The sequence below is a fragment of the Narcine bancroftii genome, chromosome 2 (genome assembly GCF_036971445.1).
Source record: "Narcine bancroftii isolate sNarBan1 chromosome 2, sNarBan1.hap1, whole genome shotgun sequence".
Taxonomy (NCBI): Eukaryota; Metazoa; Chordata; class Chondrichthyes; order Torpediniformes; family Narcinidae; genus Narcine; species Narcine bancroftii.
Genome location: NC_091470.1, coordinates 60,444,418 through 60,459,058, shown reverse-complemented (window position 1 = coordinate 60,459,058; position 14,641 = coordinate 60,444,418). Strand labels below are relative to the sequence as shown.

At 45.9% G+C, this 14,641-nt stretch overlaps 1 long non-coding RNA gene across 1 annotated transcript; it reads left to right on the top strand.

Moving 5' to 3' along the window:
* The first annotated feature begins 239 nt into the window (after positions 1-239).
* LOC138752350 (uncharacterized) lies at positions 240-14,398 on the top strand. Its single transcript, XR_011350548.1, has 2 exons — positions 240-319; positions 14,206-14,398. It is a non-coding gene; the product is annotated as an uncharacterized lncRNA (long non-coding RNA).
* Positions 14,399-14,641: the final 243 nt, after the last annotated feature.

Sequence of the window (14,641 nt, the reverse complement as noted above, 5' to 3'; positions counted from 1 at the left end):
GCTTTTATCAGGGTGGCTTTGTCTGGCCGGTAAAATTGTGGTTTGCATTCCGCACAGATGAGGCAGCTCTTGTTCACTGACCTCACTTCCTTGACTGAAAATGGGAGGTTTTGGGTTTTAATGAAGTGAAACAGTCTAGCGACCCCCCGGGTGGCCCAGCTCATTGTGCAAGTTCTACAATTGGGACATGTAAGGGAAGTAGCAGCCTGCCATCTGCCTCAAATGCTGTGTAAATGCGATCGCTGTTTCTAATGGGCAGTTGGTGGTATGCTGCCTTCAGGTCTATGGTGTTGACCATGTCTGCTATGCGTGGCAGGGGGTAGGCATCTAGTTGTGTAAATTTGTTGATTGTCTGGCTGTAATCCACTACCATGTGCAGTTTTTCTCCTGACTTTACTACAACCACCTGGGCTCTCCAGGGGCTGGTGCTCTGCTCTATAATGCCCTCCTGTAGTAGCCTGCGGACCTCTGTCCTAATGAAGGCTCTATCCCTCGGGCTGTACCTCCTGCTCTTTGTGGCTATTGGTGTGCATTCTGGGGTCAGGTGTGTGAACAGCGGAGGGGGGTTCTATGTTCAGGACAGACAGGCTACAGTGTTGTTTCTTTGTAAGGCGTAGTGGAGGGTGAGGCCCGTTGTGCACTATTGTAATGCTTTCTAACTGGCACTGAAAATCTAACTCTAATAGTACCGGGGCACAGAGGTGAGGGAGTACTAGTAATTTGAACCCTTCATATTTTGTGCGCTGGATTTCTAGAGTAACCCTGCAAAACTGTTTTACCTCAACCGCAAGGCTGCTGGCTGCAAACAGGATCTGGTGCTCACTCAGGCATGTAGGGAGGGCAAGGCGGTTGACTAACCTCTGGTCAATAAAACTTTCAGTGCTTCCACTATCTATTAAGCAATTTACCCTCACATAATTAATTTTGATGCACTCAGTGGCGTCAGATAAATTGAGTGGACTCGCCTGATTCATGAGTAGGGAAGCAAGTCTGGCGTATCCTTCGTGTCCTTCCATCCGATAGTACTCGGCGTCATATTCATCTCCTGAAGACTGTCCTCTGCTCTGTAGCATTTGTCCAAGATGGTCGGCTGCACATGGCATTCTTCTTCTTCTGTTTGTCTGTGGAGAAAGAAGAGCTTTCCCGCCTCTCATTAGCATGAGAATGGGCCTTGGCTGTGACCTTGGGGCTTCTGCAGACTTTTGCATAATGCCCACATTTTCCACAGTTGGAACAGACATTTTCTCTGGCAGGGCAGAAGGCTCTGGGGTGCTTTCTTTGTCCACAGAAAAAGCACTTGGGACTCTCAAGGTCCTGCTGATGCTGTGGATTCCTGTGAGGCAGCATACTTTTTTTTTCATTGGGCTAGAGAGTCCAGCAGTGTGACGTTTGTCCAAGCCCCAGGGACCTGTGAGTACTCTTCCAATTCTTTCCTGGTGCTTTCTAAAGCTTCTGCAACAGTCTCATCTAGCCCCACCATTCCTTTCTCCAGCAATCGATGCCTCGTCTCAGTGGACCGTATGCCTGCAACAATTCTGTCCCTAATAAGGTCCTCCGCATACTCCTGAGCTGATACTGCTTTAAAGTTGTAGCCTCTCGCCAGGTCTTTCAGAGAGAGTATAAAATCTCTGGCAGACTCCCCTACTTGTTGTGACCTGGTCATGAGTCTGTACCGGGAGTGGAGTTCACTATGTCCCTCACTGTAATGCCTCTGTAAAATGCTCATTACATCTTGGTAGGACCTGGCATCCTGTATAAGGGAGTAAGGGTGGTCTCCCAGCTGGGCTAACAGCAGCATTAATAGCTTTTTATCCAATGCCTCAGCACCCTCCACGTAATTCAGAAATCATCTCTGCCAGCGGCCGAAGTGCGTGCTGGCTCCTGGATTTCTGGGGTCGAGCTCCAGCCTGTCTGGTCGCAGCACATGGCTAAGCTGCAGTTTCTGGTCCCTTAGGTGTAACAAGGGTGGACCTGGGGTACTGGGAGCTGCTGGTAGAGCCTCTGTGGGGCTTGTGTCTGCTGGAGGAGTAACCTGGGTGCTTGGGGTTGTTGGCTGAGTCTCTGGCTTTGGGACATTTGCAGCAGGTTTAGAGGGGATCCCAGTGGTAGCGTCAGGTCTCCGTGGTACTGGGGAAACTGCTGCTGGGGGAATGACGGTAGCAGTGTCTGCTTTCCCTGGCTCTGGAGTGGTTGGGAATTCTGCACATTCGTGGTGATCAGGAGCACGACTTGTGGAGATTCTTCCACCCACACTTGTAGTGGCCCCATTCTGATCGGACTGGAGTTTAGGGTCGGCGGCGCCTGTACCGGTGAACCCACGGGCAGGCAGGGTTCTTTGCTGTTTTTTACCTGCCCTATCGCACTTCTGTGGTCTTCCCTGCATTCCACCACGATTCTAGTACAGTGGTTTGTTGGACTCTGGCTTTACCCTACCCTCAATTTGGTCTATGTATCAGCTGAGTCCAGCATGCTCGTTGAATGAAATGATAGGAGAAGGTATTTGGTTTCACAATCAGTTTATTATATAGCACAAGAATAAAGCTTAACAGAGCTTCCAAAAATCAAGGCTCATGGGATTGGGGGCAAAGTATTGATGTGGATTGAAAACTGGCTGGCAGGTAGAAGACAGAGAGTTGGGATAAATGGCTCATTTTCTGAGTGGCAGGTGGTGACCAGTGGGGTGCCACAGGGATCTGTACTGGGACCCCAGCTGTTCACAATTTACATTAATGATCTGGATGAGGGGATTGGATGTAATATCTCCAAATTTGCAGATGACACTAAGCTAGGAGGGGTTGTGTGCACGGAAGAGGTGGTCAGGAAGCTCCAGTGTGATTTGGATAAATTGAGGGACTGGGCAAATACATGGCAAATGCACTACAATGTGGATCAATGTGAGGTTATCCACTTTGGTAATACAAACCGGAGGGCAGATTACTATTTGAATGGCAATAGATTAAGAGATGGGGAAGTGCAGAGAGACCTTGGGGTACTTGTACACCAGTCTCTGAAGGCAAGCATGCAGGTACAGCAGGCGGTTAAAAAAGCAAATGGTATGTTGGCCTTCATATCAAGAGGGTTTGAGTATAGGAACAAGGATACCTTACTGCAGCTGTACAGGGCCTTGGTGAGACCCCACCTGGAGTATTGTGTGCAGTTTTGGTCACCTTATCTAAGGAAGGATGTTCTTGCAATGGAGGGAGTGCAGAGGTGATTTACCAGGCTGATACCTGGAATGGCTGGAATGACTTATGAGGAAAGATTGCGCAAATTGGGATTGTACTCGCTGGAGTTTAGAAGATTGAGAGGGGATCTCATAGAGACATATAAAATTCTGGCAGGACTGGACAGAGTGGATGCAGATGGGATGTTTCCAATGATGGGAAAGTCCAGAACCCGGGGCCATGGTTTGAGGATAATAGGCAAACCATTTAGGACCGAGATGAGGAATTTCTTTACCCAGAGGGTGGTAAATCTGTGGAATTCATTGCCACAGAGGGCAGTAGAGGCAGGTTCATTAAATATATTTAAGAGGGAATTAGATCTATTTCTTCAGTATAAGGGTATTAAAGGTTACGGAGAGAAGGCGGGGACGGGGTACTGAACTTTAAGATCAGCCATGATCTCGTTGAATGGCGGAGCAGGCTCGAAGGGTCGAATGACCTACTCCTGCTCCTATCTTCTATGTTTCTATGTTAGCTCTGGTTCAGTCATTAGTTCATAGGTCACCTTCTCAGTGAACTATTTCCCAAGACTGACCCCTACCATCCATTCTCTTTTGTTTATATAGATCAACATTGTTACACTGACCAAGAGTTGGCTTTCTTTGATAGACTCCTTGCATAAGATTTATCTCAAGCAATTTCCTGCTCTGCAATTATCTATGGTGTAGACTTCCTATCTTAATCCCCAAGGCCAGAACATCCTGTTGTCTTGATCAGAAGTCAATCCATACCCCAGATGTTTCTAATTATTTCTTTGTTCTCGTCTTGGCCATAATTTTCTGTTCTAATCAACACCTCCCGTGTATCCTTATGACTCATCATTCCTACTAATGTGGTTTATCCATTTTGTTCTACTCTGACATTCTTTGTACTTTTCCATGATTACTTAGCTCCTTGGTTCCCACAAGTCCCCCTTTTGGTCTCATGAAAATGAGATCAACCAATTAGACTTCTCCCTCGTGTTTTAAGGTGAGTAATTTGGATCGAATTCCTACCGCCTTAGTACGATCCTCAACTTCAGCAACCAAATCTGTTACTGTGGCAATCAGCCTTCTAACTCTAATTCCCAATATACATCGTTCTCCCACTGCGCACGTACAATTTCTCTGCGTTTTATTCGTATTCCGTTTGGCCCACCCGAATCTGGACGTGTGCCGACTTAGTGTCGTGGCTCTGACTAGGATCGCTGTTATCAGGACCAACGTTATTACAATCACCCGCATCATTCTATCAGCTATAAACAATCACAGTAATTCAATAATGTCCTTCTTAAAATCTGTAGAAGTCTGTTCCAGGGTCCGTGTAGGTGGATCTGTTGCTGCACACTGACTCCAATGATACCAAGTCTCTCCTTTGCCTTGTAGTCGAACTGCGTGGGATGTTCTTTGCACCACTCTGTAGGGCCCTGTCCACCTGGGCTCTGACCACTTTCTCTTGATCACCTTTAGCAGAACCCACTCAGCAACGGATGGTATCGAGGTTTCACCTTTTCGTTCGGTACTTGCAACCTGTTGTGAAAAAGCTGATACCAGAGCCGTTAGTTTATCATAATAAAACTTACATCTCATGGGGCTTACCTCTTCCTTCATGGTCTGAATCCTGGCTCCAGGTCCTGGAAACTGGTGCCCCGTTTGTAGTTCATACGGAGTAAATCCTGTCACAGAACTTACAGAACTCTTTATTGACATCAATGCCAGGGGCAACACATCCACCCAATTTAATTTGGTCCGTGCCTGCACTTTCCCGATCTTACCTTTTATTGTTTGGTTCATCCTCTCCACTTTCCCTTGGGATTGTGGATGATACACCGTTCCAAAGGCGTGTTTTAAGCCCAACACCACTTCTACCTCCTGTAAATCTTTACTCTTAAAATGTGTCCCATTATCCGACCTAATCTTCCGGAAATCCGTGTATAGGAATATACTGTTTGATTAGGAACTTAATTACCATCTTTGCATCTTCTCTTTTGGCAGGGATTGCCTCCGGCCAACTTGTATACACATCTACTGCTACTAAGAGATATCGATATCCCCTTACCCTCTCTATCATGTCCGTGTAATCAATTATAATTTTCTGGCCTGGTAACCTAGGCAATGGAAACTGTCCTTCGTGAGGTTTCACAGTCGCCCTGACATTATATGTTGTACATACCTTACACTCTTTGATATGATTCTCCACCATCGCCGACAGGAAGGGCTGCCACCAATGTATCAAATACCTTATCATCTGTTTCTTCCCACAATGGGTTAACCCATGCGCCTCCTCCAGGAGGGGGTTCATGAGTCCAGATGGTAATACTGGCCTACCGTCCATTGATCTCCACAGTCCTTGATCTTCGGTTGCCCCCCTTTCTTTCCATACCATCATTTCCTGGGGTGAGGCCTTCGCTTGTTCCTGAATTACTATTCCTACCTCACAAGGCGGCAATAAGTCATGTGCCGTTCTTTCTGCCTGCATCATAATAAACTGCTGCCCTTTTTGCAGCCGTATCCACTTCCTGATTTCCCCGAGCTACCATCGTATCTGTTTTATCATGGCCCTTACATTTAAATAACTGCTACTGCCCTTGGTTTCAGGAGGGCCTCAGCCAATTTCCTAACATCCTTCTCTTCTTTAATTGGGGTCCTTGCTGCTGTTAAAAACCCACTTCTAATCCATTGACTAAACTCAACCTGTATTGTCCCTACCACATATGCCGAATCTGTATATATATTTACCTCCTTCCCTTCTGCCCATTCTAATGCTGCTATCATTCCTTGTAGTTCGGCCAGTTGTGCTGACTCCTTTCCTCTCACTGTCCCTGTGATAATTTCTTCAAATCCTTCTGTAGTTTTCCGTACTACTGCATAGGCGGCTTTTAATTCGTCCGTGGGGTGTCTGTAAATAAGGTTTCGTCTGGTTCTCTCAGGGGTGTAGCCTGTAAATCAGGTCTTATTTTAATATCCCTTAGCACCCTCTTTTCACAATAGTGTGGTTCTCCCTCTCCCATATTGTCTGCCATGTTAATGCCTTCATGGGTAAACATAATATTTGGAGCATTCAAGATCTTCTCCAATCTTGTCTGCCGCAGTGACGTCATTGTAAACGCCGTCGAGTTCACAAATGCCACAATACTGTGTGTTGTTAATACCGTCAGGGCATGTCCCATCACTATGTGTGCCACCTTTTGTAAAATTTTTGCTATCCCCGCCGCATGTCTTGTACATGGTGGGTGTCTGTCTTCAGTCGGATCCAGTGTGATATTCACATACATGAGCAGACATCTCCCACCTCCTTTTTTTCTGAAAAAAGGACTCCATTAATTGTGGGTGCTTTTTCAGAAACATCCAAAAAGAAAGGGTCTCTATAATTTGAAATCGGTAAATCTATGGCGGTTGCAAGAGCCTGCTTAAGTAGAATAAAACTCATCTCGGCCTGTGCAGTTCAGTCAAGTGTAGCCCCCAGATTCCTCATCCCCTGCTCATTTACCAAAGTTCGCAGTGGATGTGTCAACTCACCATATGATGGGATAAACTGCCTACTATAACCCGTCAAACCCAAAAACGAAAGCATCTCCTTAAATGTCTTTGGTTTTGGATGATGTAGTATCGCTGTTCGATGCACAGGGGATAGTCCTGTACCTTTCCCTGAGACCATTCTTCCTAAAAAGGAGACCACTTGTCTGCAACATTGCAACTTTAAACAAGAGACCTTAAAACTTGTGGTGAACAGCTGCATTAGCAGGAGTCTTGTGGCCTCCAGACAGGAGACATGATCAGGTGCTGCCAATAAGATGTCATCTACGTACTGGATCAGAACTACCCCGCCTGGCAGTACTAGCCCCCCCCAGTTGTTCTTTCAAAACCTGATTGAAAATCCCTGGGGATAAGATAAAACCCTGTGGGAGTCGAGTATAGCATAACGTTACACAAAGGAAAACACATCTCTTAATTTCTCGGCCAGCGGTAAGCAAAATAAAGCATTTGCTAAATCTATACAAGAGAACCACTTGTGGTCAGGGGTTAAAGCAGTCATGGTGGAACTATGGGTGTTCGCACAATACCATTGATGCGCCTTAAATCATGGGCCATCCGATATTTGCCCATGTCCTATTTCGGAACAGGTAAGATGGGTGTATTCCAACTCGAACACGAATGCTCCAACACCCCTGAATACATTAGGCCATCAATGGTATCTGCCAGACCCGCCTCAGCCTCGGGTTTATGGGGATACTGTGTCTGCCAAATGGGAGTATAATCCAAAAGTTCAAAGGTTATGGGATCAACCTGCTGGCAAAAACACACATCTGCTGACCAAAGGTTCTCAGGGAGAGAATCTAACATAGGGGCAGAGTCGGGATGATCCATCCTTTCTCTACCAAGAAAGTGTTCAATCTGTCTATGCTCAAGGAGGACCCGATTATTCGAAGGGTGCGAAATCCTGTACGCCTGACCAGATGGAGAAAACTGCACCATCGATATTTGAGTAATCGACCAGTCCCTCAAGAACATCAAGTTTCGACACATTGGTCCCAAATCCTTTGCCTGGTGTTTAGTGCCAATTGCAAGAGTAACATGAGGGACGGCCTCACCGGCCATAGCATACCACTCAAGCTGCTCAGATGTCAGTGCAACCGTAGCGACCACTCTCTCCTTTCCTAACACTATGTAGTCCGAATTAATTTCCATTGCATGCCCTCTACCTCTTCATAAAAGGCATGCTGATAAATTTCATCCCCATCTCTATCGCAAAAGAGTATAACATGGAGGGGGTCCGAGGGAGAGGTATATGGGTGTAATGTCTGGATCCACGGCTTCCACTGATTGTAAAGCATTAGCAGCCCTCCCCTCTGTGGGTCCTCCGGTTCCAGCAGTCCCCAGTAAATGTCGGCCCACAGTCCCTCAGACGCGGATCCTCCAGCGGCTGACAGCAACATCTGAGAACCGGAACGAAGCGTAGCTAGTGAACAGTTCACTGAATATCCATTTGGAAAGGTGACCTCTATTCCACTGGGTCCGCAAAGGACCAATGCTCCACACCTGACCAGCAGATCTCTGCCCAAATGATTAGTAGGGCACATTACCAACAAAATATATTGGTGTGCGAAAGTCTGTCCTGCCACAGAAGTGACTAGTGGCATAGAAAACGGCAGATTTTCTGGTGTACCCGAGAACCCTATCAACTGGACGCTAAGAGATGATTTTTTAGATTGAAACTTAGCCCCGGTAAGTGTTGAAAATCTAGCACCCATATCTACTAAAAAGGATACTTCCATGTCCATCACTTTTATCTGCAGGAAGGGGTCTGCCAACCCAGCCTGCTCCTGGGTGCTCAGGCCCAGTCATTGCTGGTACCATTGCTCCTCCTCCGTCAGCAATGGGAATTGTCCCATCGGAGTTATAACCGCATGGGGTGCCTGATGTACCGGGGGTGGCACTGACGATCTCTGGGGCTGGACCCAAGACTCATATTGTGGTGGTCCATATTCCCTTCGCCTAGTGCCCTGAGGACCCTATTCTAGGGGCATTCTCTTTTCCAGTGTCCTGGTTGACCACATCCAAAACATACGGATGGCGGCATTCATGGAACACCCCGACCTCTCCCTCTTCCTCAGAATCCCCCCCATTGGACCCCCCAGTCCTGCCCCCATAGGCGGGACCCAGTGCCCAATTTGGGGCCAGGTGCCAATGCCAATTCATATTATTCCCTTGTGGTGGCTGCGGTGGCTGCTGAACCCTTCAAGGGATTCTTTTTTGCCTCGTTGGTCTTTTTCTTAGCCTCCTCCAGTTGGAGCTTAAGGAGTTGCACTTGTGCAGACTCCATACTTTGTTTGTCCTCCTCTTGCTTAGCCCTATGACGCTTCATATGATGGGTCAAATGCTTTTCCCATTGCTCAGTAGAGCAACCAGGAATATCAGGGTTATTTTCTAATGCCTCCCTGACTACTGCTGGTAAACCGCTCATCACAGCTGACCTAAACAACGTCGTCTGTAGAGGTCCTGTAGCTGGGTGGACTCCTGCCTTATTCGTCCAAATCTCTTTACACTGACTCAAAAAGGTCGAGGCCTCCTCGTCCTCCTTAATGGAAAATGTCAGGGAATGCATGACACTGGGGTGAACGGGAAACTTATCTCGCATTCCACCTCCTAGTGCTGTAGCATATTTTACAAATGGTTCGGCATCCGGGCACATAGAGGTTCCTGCGACCATTTCTACCTGCTGTATTTCCCATAACCACAACTGTTTGCCTAATAATGCTCTCCAGTCCCCCATGGCTATCTTATGTCCCATCGTATGTTGGCAGAACTTTCCCATCCACGCTCCACCTCCCTCAGTAGGAGGTGGCATTTTATCCAAAACACAATTCATATCGGTGAACGAGAAGGGTTGATACCTTTCCCCGACTTGCGGTCCTTTATAGATTAGTGGCATCTGTCTATACCTTTCTGGAGGACATAATTCATTCCGATCTCGCAACCCATATCTCGGAGGGGAGCGAGCTCTTCCCTGACCCTGTCCTTTGTGTGTAATCATTCTTCCCCTAATAGTGACCAGCTGTTCTTCATCCTCGCTCTCCACACTTAGACTCACTATCTCACTTTCCTCATCCCGAACTCTTTCCCACTGCCATCTTACTCTCACTGGGTCACCTCCCTCATTGCCTCCTCTTCTTCCTGTTTTCTCCCTTCCTCCTGTTGTCTATTATGAGGGGTGCAGTGATCCTTTGGCATTACTACCGAGAAGGCATTCTCAAGTGCTTGTTCTTGTTCTCTCTTATTTATTCTTTCCAGTCGCATACTATTTTCCCTTACTTTACATACATTGTCCTGTATTCCCTTCGTCAATTCCTTCATTGCCTCCACACTTCCCTGCACAACTATCTTAAGTCTCTCCTTCACCTCCTGGAGTTCTTGTCTCCTATTTCAGTGACATTCACTATTCCCTCATTTATCTGCATCACTGGCATCTGGGGAATCGGATAAGGTGGTGGCAACATCTCTAGTAAATTTGGATAGAGCGGGGCTGATGGCTTAACCTCCCCTGTCACCTCCTCCCCTTTTTCTCCTTTTGGATAGGGGATCCCTTTTTATTAGCATGCTGAAGGTTCGTTTCTACAGCCATGCAAGCTAATGCCATATTATGCAAATTTGCCCTCCTCTGCTCCTTCGCTTTCCTTTTTTGTTTAATCTTTCTTCTATTTAAGATAGACTCTTGTCCATTCCTTTCATGCTCCTGTATCTCCTTTGGCACCTCCCTTTCGGCTTCTCCTAGGTACAAAACAAGCCTGATTCTTTCTGAGTCTGGCGGCACTTTTCCCTGATCCCACATCTCTTCCCATATCTGATCATACTGCCTCATAGCCTTTACTTCCTCTCCCTTTGGTAGGCCTCCCACCAATTGACTCCTTGTTTTTTCCCACTGCTGGTTTCCAGATGGAGGAATCCATTCACATCTCCCGTACTCTTGGCAGTCATCCCCAAATTCTCCTTCCATCTTATGTTCCGACCTTTTCCCCTTTAGACCTCGTATTTAATTTAATGATTATCTCATCTGGTAGAATTTCGCCACCCATCGACCTACTTTGAACCTTCACGCTTTCTCGTAAACACAAAAGAAAAACTTTGCACAATACTAAAACAAATAACAGTTATACAATATGTTAACTAATTCTTATTTGGCAAAGGATTTTAACCCTTACCTCTATGTCTCTAACCCCTATTCCTCTAAGGGGACTCTAACCCCTGTTTTTCCTGAGGGACTCTAACCCCCACTTTCCTTCCAGGGGACTCTAACCCCTGTTTTCTCTAGGGGACTCCTTCTAACCCCCATTTTCCTTCCAGGGGACTCTAACCCCCGGATTTTTAAGCTTTATTCATTGGCTTCTACTAGGACTTTTGCAGAGTAGTGACAACACACAATTTTATCATTGCCAATAGCAGAACCTTGTTTAAACAGGCGTCTGCTTACCTCCTTTTGTCGAGTGGCCACTTGTTATCACCACACCGCAATCGACTGTAGTTTCGTCTCTTTCTCTTCCGTCACTTCTCTATCTTCATCACGTCAGGGTCACCAAATTGTCGGACTCTGGCTCTACCCTACCCTCAATTTGGTCTATGTATCGGCTGAGTCCAGCGTGCTCGTTGAATGGAGTGATAGGTGAAGGTATTCGGTTTCACAATCAGTTTATTACATAGCACAAGAATAAAGCTCAACAGAGCTCTGGTTCAGTCATTAGTTCATAGGTTACCTTCTCGGTGAACTATTTCCTAAGACTGACCCCTACCATCCAGTCTCTTCTGTTTATATAGATCAACATTGTTACACTGACCAAGAGTTGGCTTTCTTTGATAGACTCCTTGCATAAGATTTATCTCAAGCAATTTCTTGCTCTGCAATTATCTATGGTGTAGACCTCCTATCTTAATCCCCAAGGCCAGAACATCCTGTTGTTTTGATCAGAAGTCAATCCATACCCCAGATATTTCTAATTATTTCTTTGTTCTCGTCTTGGCCATAATCTTCTGTTCTAATCAACACCTCCCATGTATCCTTATGACTCATCATTCCTACTAATGTGTTTATCCATTTTGTTCTACTCTGACATTCTTTGTACTTTTCCATGATTACTTAACTCCTTGGTTCCCACAGGTTTTTCACCGTCTCTGTCCTCGGAAGCACGTGTATGCTAGTCATCCCCGGATTCCATTCCTCAGGAAGAGTCTCCAGGTGGTCAGGAATCTGCATTGGAGCAGAAGCAGCTTCCATCCTAGTAGCTATCATATTAGTTTATTAAATTGTACTGACAATAACCACAACAGCAGTGCGAGTATAAGACAGCTTTAATAAACTAATATGTACACTAAGAGGTCTTGTCTCTCTGCAATACAAACCTGGGAGGCTCGACTGTAGCTCTGGACTGCTTTATATACAAGGTCACTGGGTGACCTAGCGGTGCAATTACATATCACCACAATCTAGTCTGCTGGTTCTATCCTCAAAAACATGGTTTCCCTTTCAGAAATCCATCTTTAATTCTGTTGCTACTTTCCAAGTGTTCTGTAATCTCTTTGTATTCTCTTTAAATTTACTTTTATAAGTAGCCATAATTATTGAAAAAGTTGCCTCTTAAAGTAACTGATAGAAAAGCATTTATAATGTTTGTCTGGTATTGTTTCAGGCAGATATTCTTATCTTAACCTTATAACTACTGAAAAAATTCACACAACTCATGAGTAGCATTCCAAAAATGGAAGATTGATCTCTATTTTTAAGCAGTGAAATAGCCAATAGTAATAGAAGTACTAGCCTTTATTGTCATTTAAAACCGGTACGCATTATGTATTGAACTAGGAATTCACTACTGATGTGATGTCTTCAGGACTGGCTCCTCACCCGACTCCTCCCCCACATATCCTGATATAAATCCTGATCCCCACCAAAACCCTAGTTCAGTCCAAAGACCATTGTGTGTTATTCTTACTGAATAAACGTGTGTTGTACATCAGTTGCGCTATAATTTTATTCAGTAAAGAAGAGGATGGAAGCTCTGTTGAAACCAATGATACTCCTAATTGACCCTCTGTCCCCAGAGGCCCCAGAAGAATTCACGTACTGGCTGGAGTGCTTCCAAACGTACCTGGCAGCCACACAAATGGTCTACTCCATGGATGAACTCAAAAGGTCGGCACTTCTCTCTCGCGTCAGACCTAAAGAATTCCCAATCGTCAAGGACTGCACTACTTATGAGTTGACCATTGAAAGGCATGCAATTTACCCTACTCAATTGAAGACATGAGGGAAATGACCAGATCCTGCCAGGTCTGCACTGAGTGCAAGCCGCACTTCTACCACTCCAACAAAGCACACCTGATAAAGGCTTCTCAGCCCTTCAAACAATTTCAAAGCACCCCTCCCCTCTACAAATGGGAACTTGTACTTCCTCACAGTGATCAATGAGTACTCTCGTTTCCTTTCACCATTCCCTGATCGGACACGTCAACGCCATCCATTATTATGGTTCTAGACTCCATTTTCGCCCTGTTTGGGTATCCCGGCTATATCAATAGCAACCGGGGCTCATCATTTATGAGCGAGGAGCTGCGTCATTTCCTGCTGGTAAGGGGCATCACATCCAGCAAGACAAGCAGCTATAACCCCTGGGAGAATGGACAGGTTGAGAAGGAGAATGCTACGGTTTGGTAGGCTGTAAAATTGGCCTTCCAGTTCAAAGGACTTCCATACTCATGCTGGCAGGATATCCTACCCATGGTGCTCCACTCCATTAGGTCGCTACTCTGCACTGCGACCAATGAAACTCCTCATGAGCTGGTGTTTTCTTTCGAGAGAAAGTCAACATCAGGAATTCTACTGACAATAACCACAACAGCAGTGCGAGTATAAAACAGCTTTAATAAACTAACTAAGAGGTCTTGTCTCTCTGCAAGACGAACCTGGAAGGCTAGACTGTAGCTCTGGACTGCTTTCTATACAAGGTCACTGGGATAACCCCTGGTGATCTAGTGGTGTAATTGCATCTCACCACAGGAACCACCCTCCCAGATTGACTTACAGCATCAGGTCCAGTGTTACTTCAAAAGCACGTGATGTTGGGCAAAACCAACCCCCTGGTCAAGAAGGTGCACCTACTCCATGCCAAACCCATGTACACCTACATGGCATACGTGAATGTCAAGGAGGACACTATCTCGATCAGGGAACTGGCACCCACCGGAACTGAGGGTTCATCACCTCAAGGGAGCCAGGACCTACCCAGGGTTCCCTGGGAAACACCAAGCAGCTCATTCAGGTGAGATGTCTCAGGTTCCAGCCACCCATCAACCAGAGCTGGACCACCCATACCCCGAGGTCTCAGAATCACAGGAGGATTGGGAAGTCTGCACTATGGCACTCTGCCCGTACCTCCAGACCTCCTGACAGGTTGAATTTATAAATATTGTAAAAGAAAATTTGACTATTCTATGTTCTCTGTTTTCACCCACAGGTTTCATTCTAAAGGAAGAGGTGAATGTAGTGAACTGGGAATTCACTACTGATGTGATGTTCTAAGGACTGGCTCCTCCCCTGACTCTGCCCCCACATATCCCGATATAAACCCTGGATCCCTGCCAAAACCCCAGTTCAGTCCACAGACCATTGTGTGATATTCTTACCAAATAAAAGTATGTTGTACCCTTTCTGGTCTTGTGTGCTCTCAGTCACACTACACATTACGCAGTTAAAAATGAAATTACGTCTTCCAGAAACCACAATGCTACCCATAAAACCGCAATTACACATCAGACAACACAAAGATGCATTTCTACTCCAGACAAAACAAAAGATAAAATCTACACAAGACTAAAACACACCTTCACAATACTACATAATGAGTGAAGAAACAGAGCTAACAATACAGTAAAAGATGAAAAACTAGACAA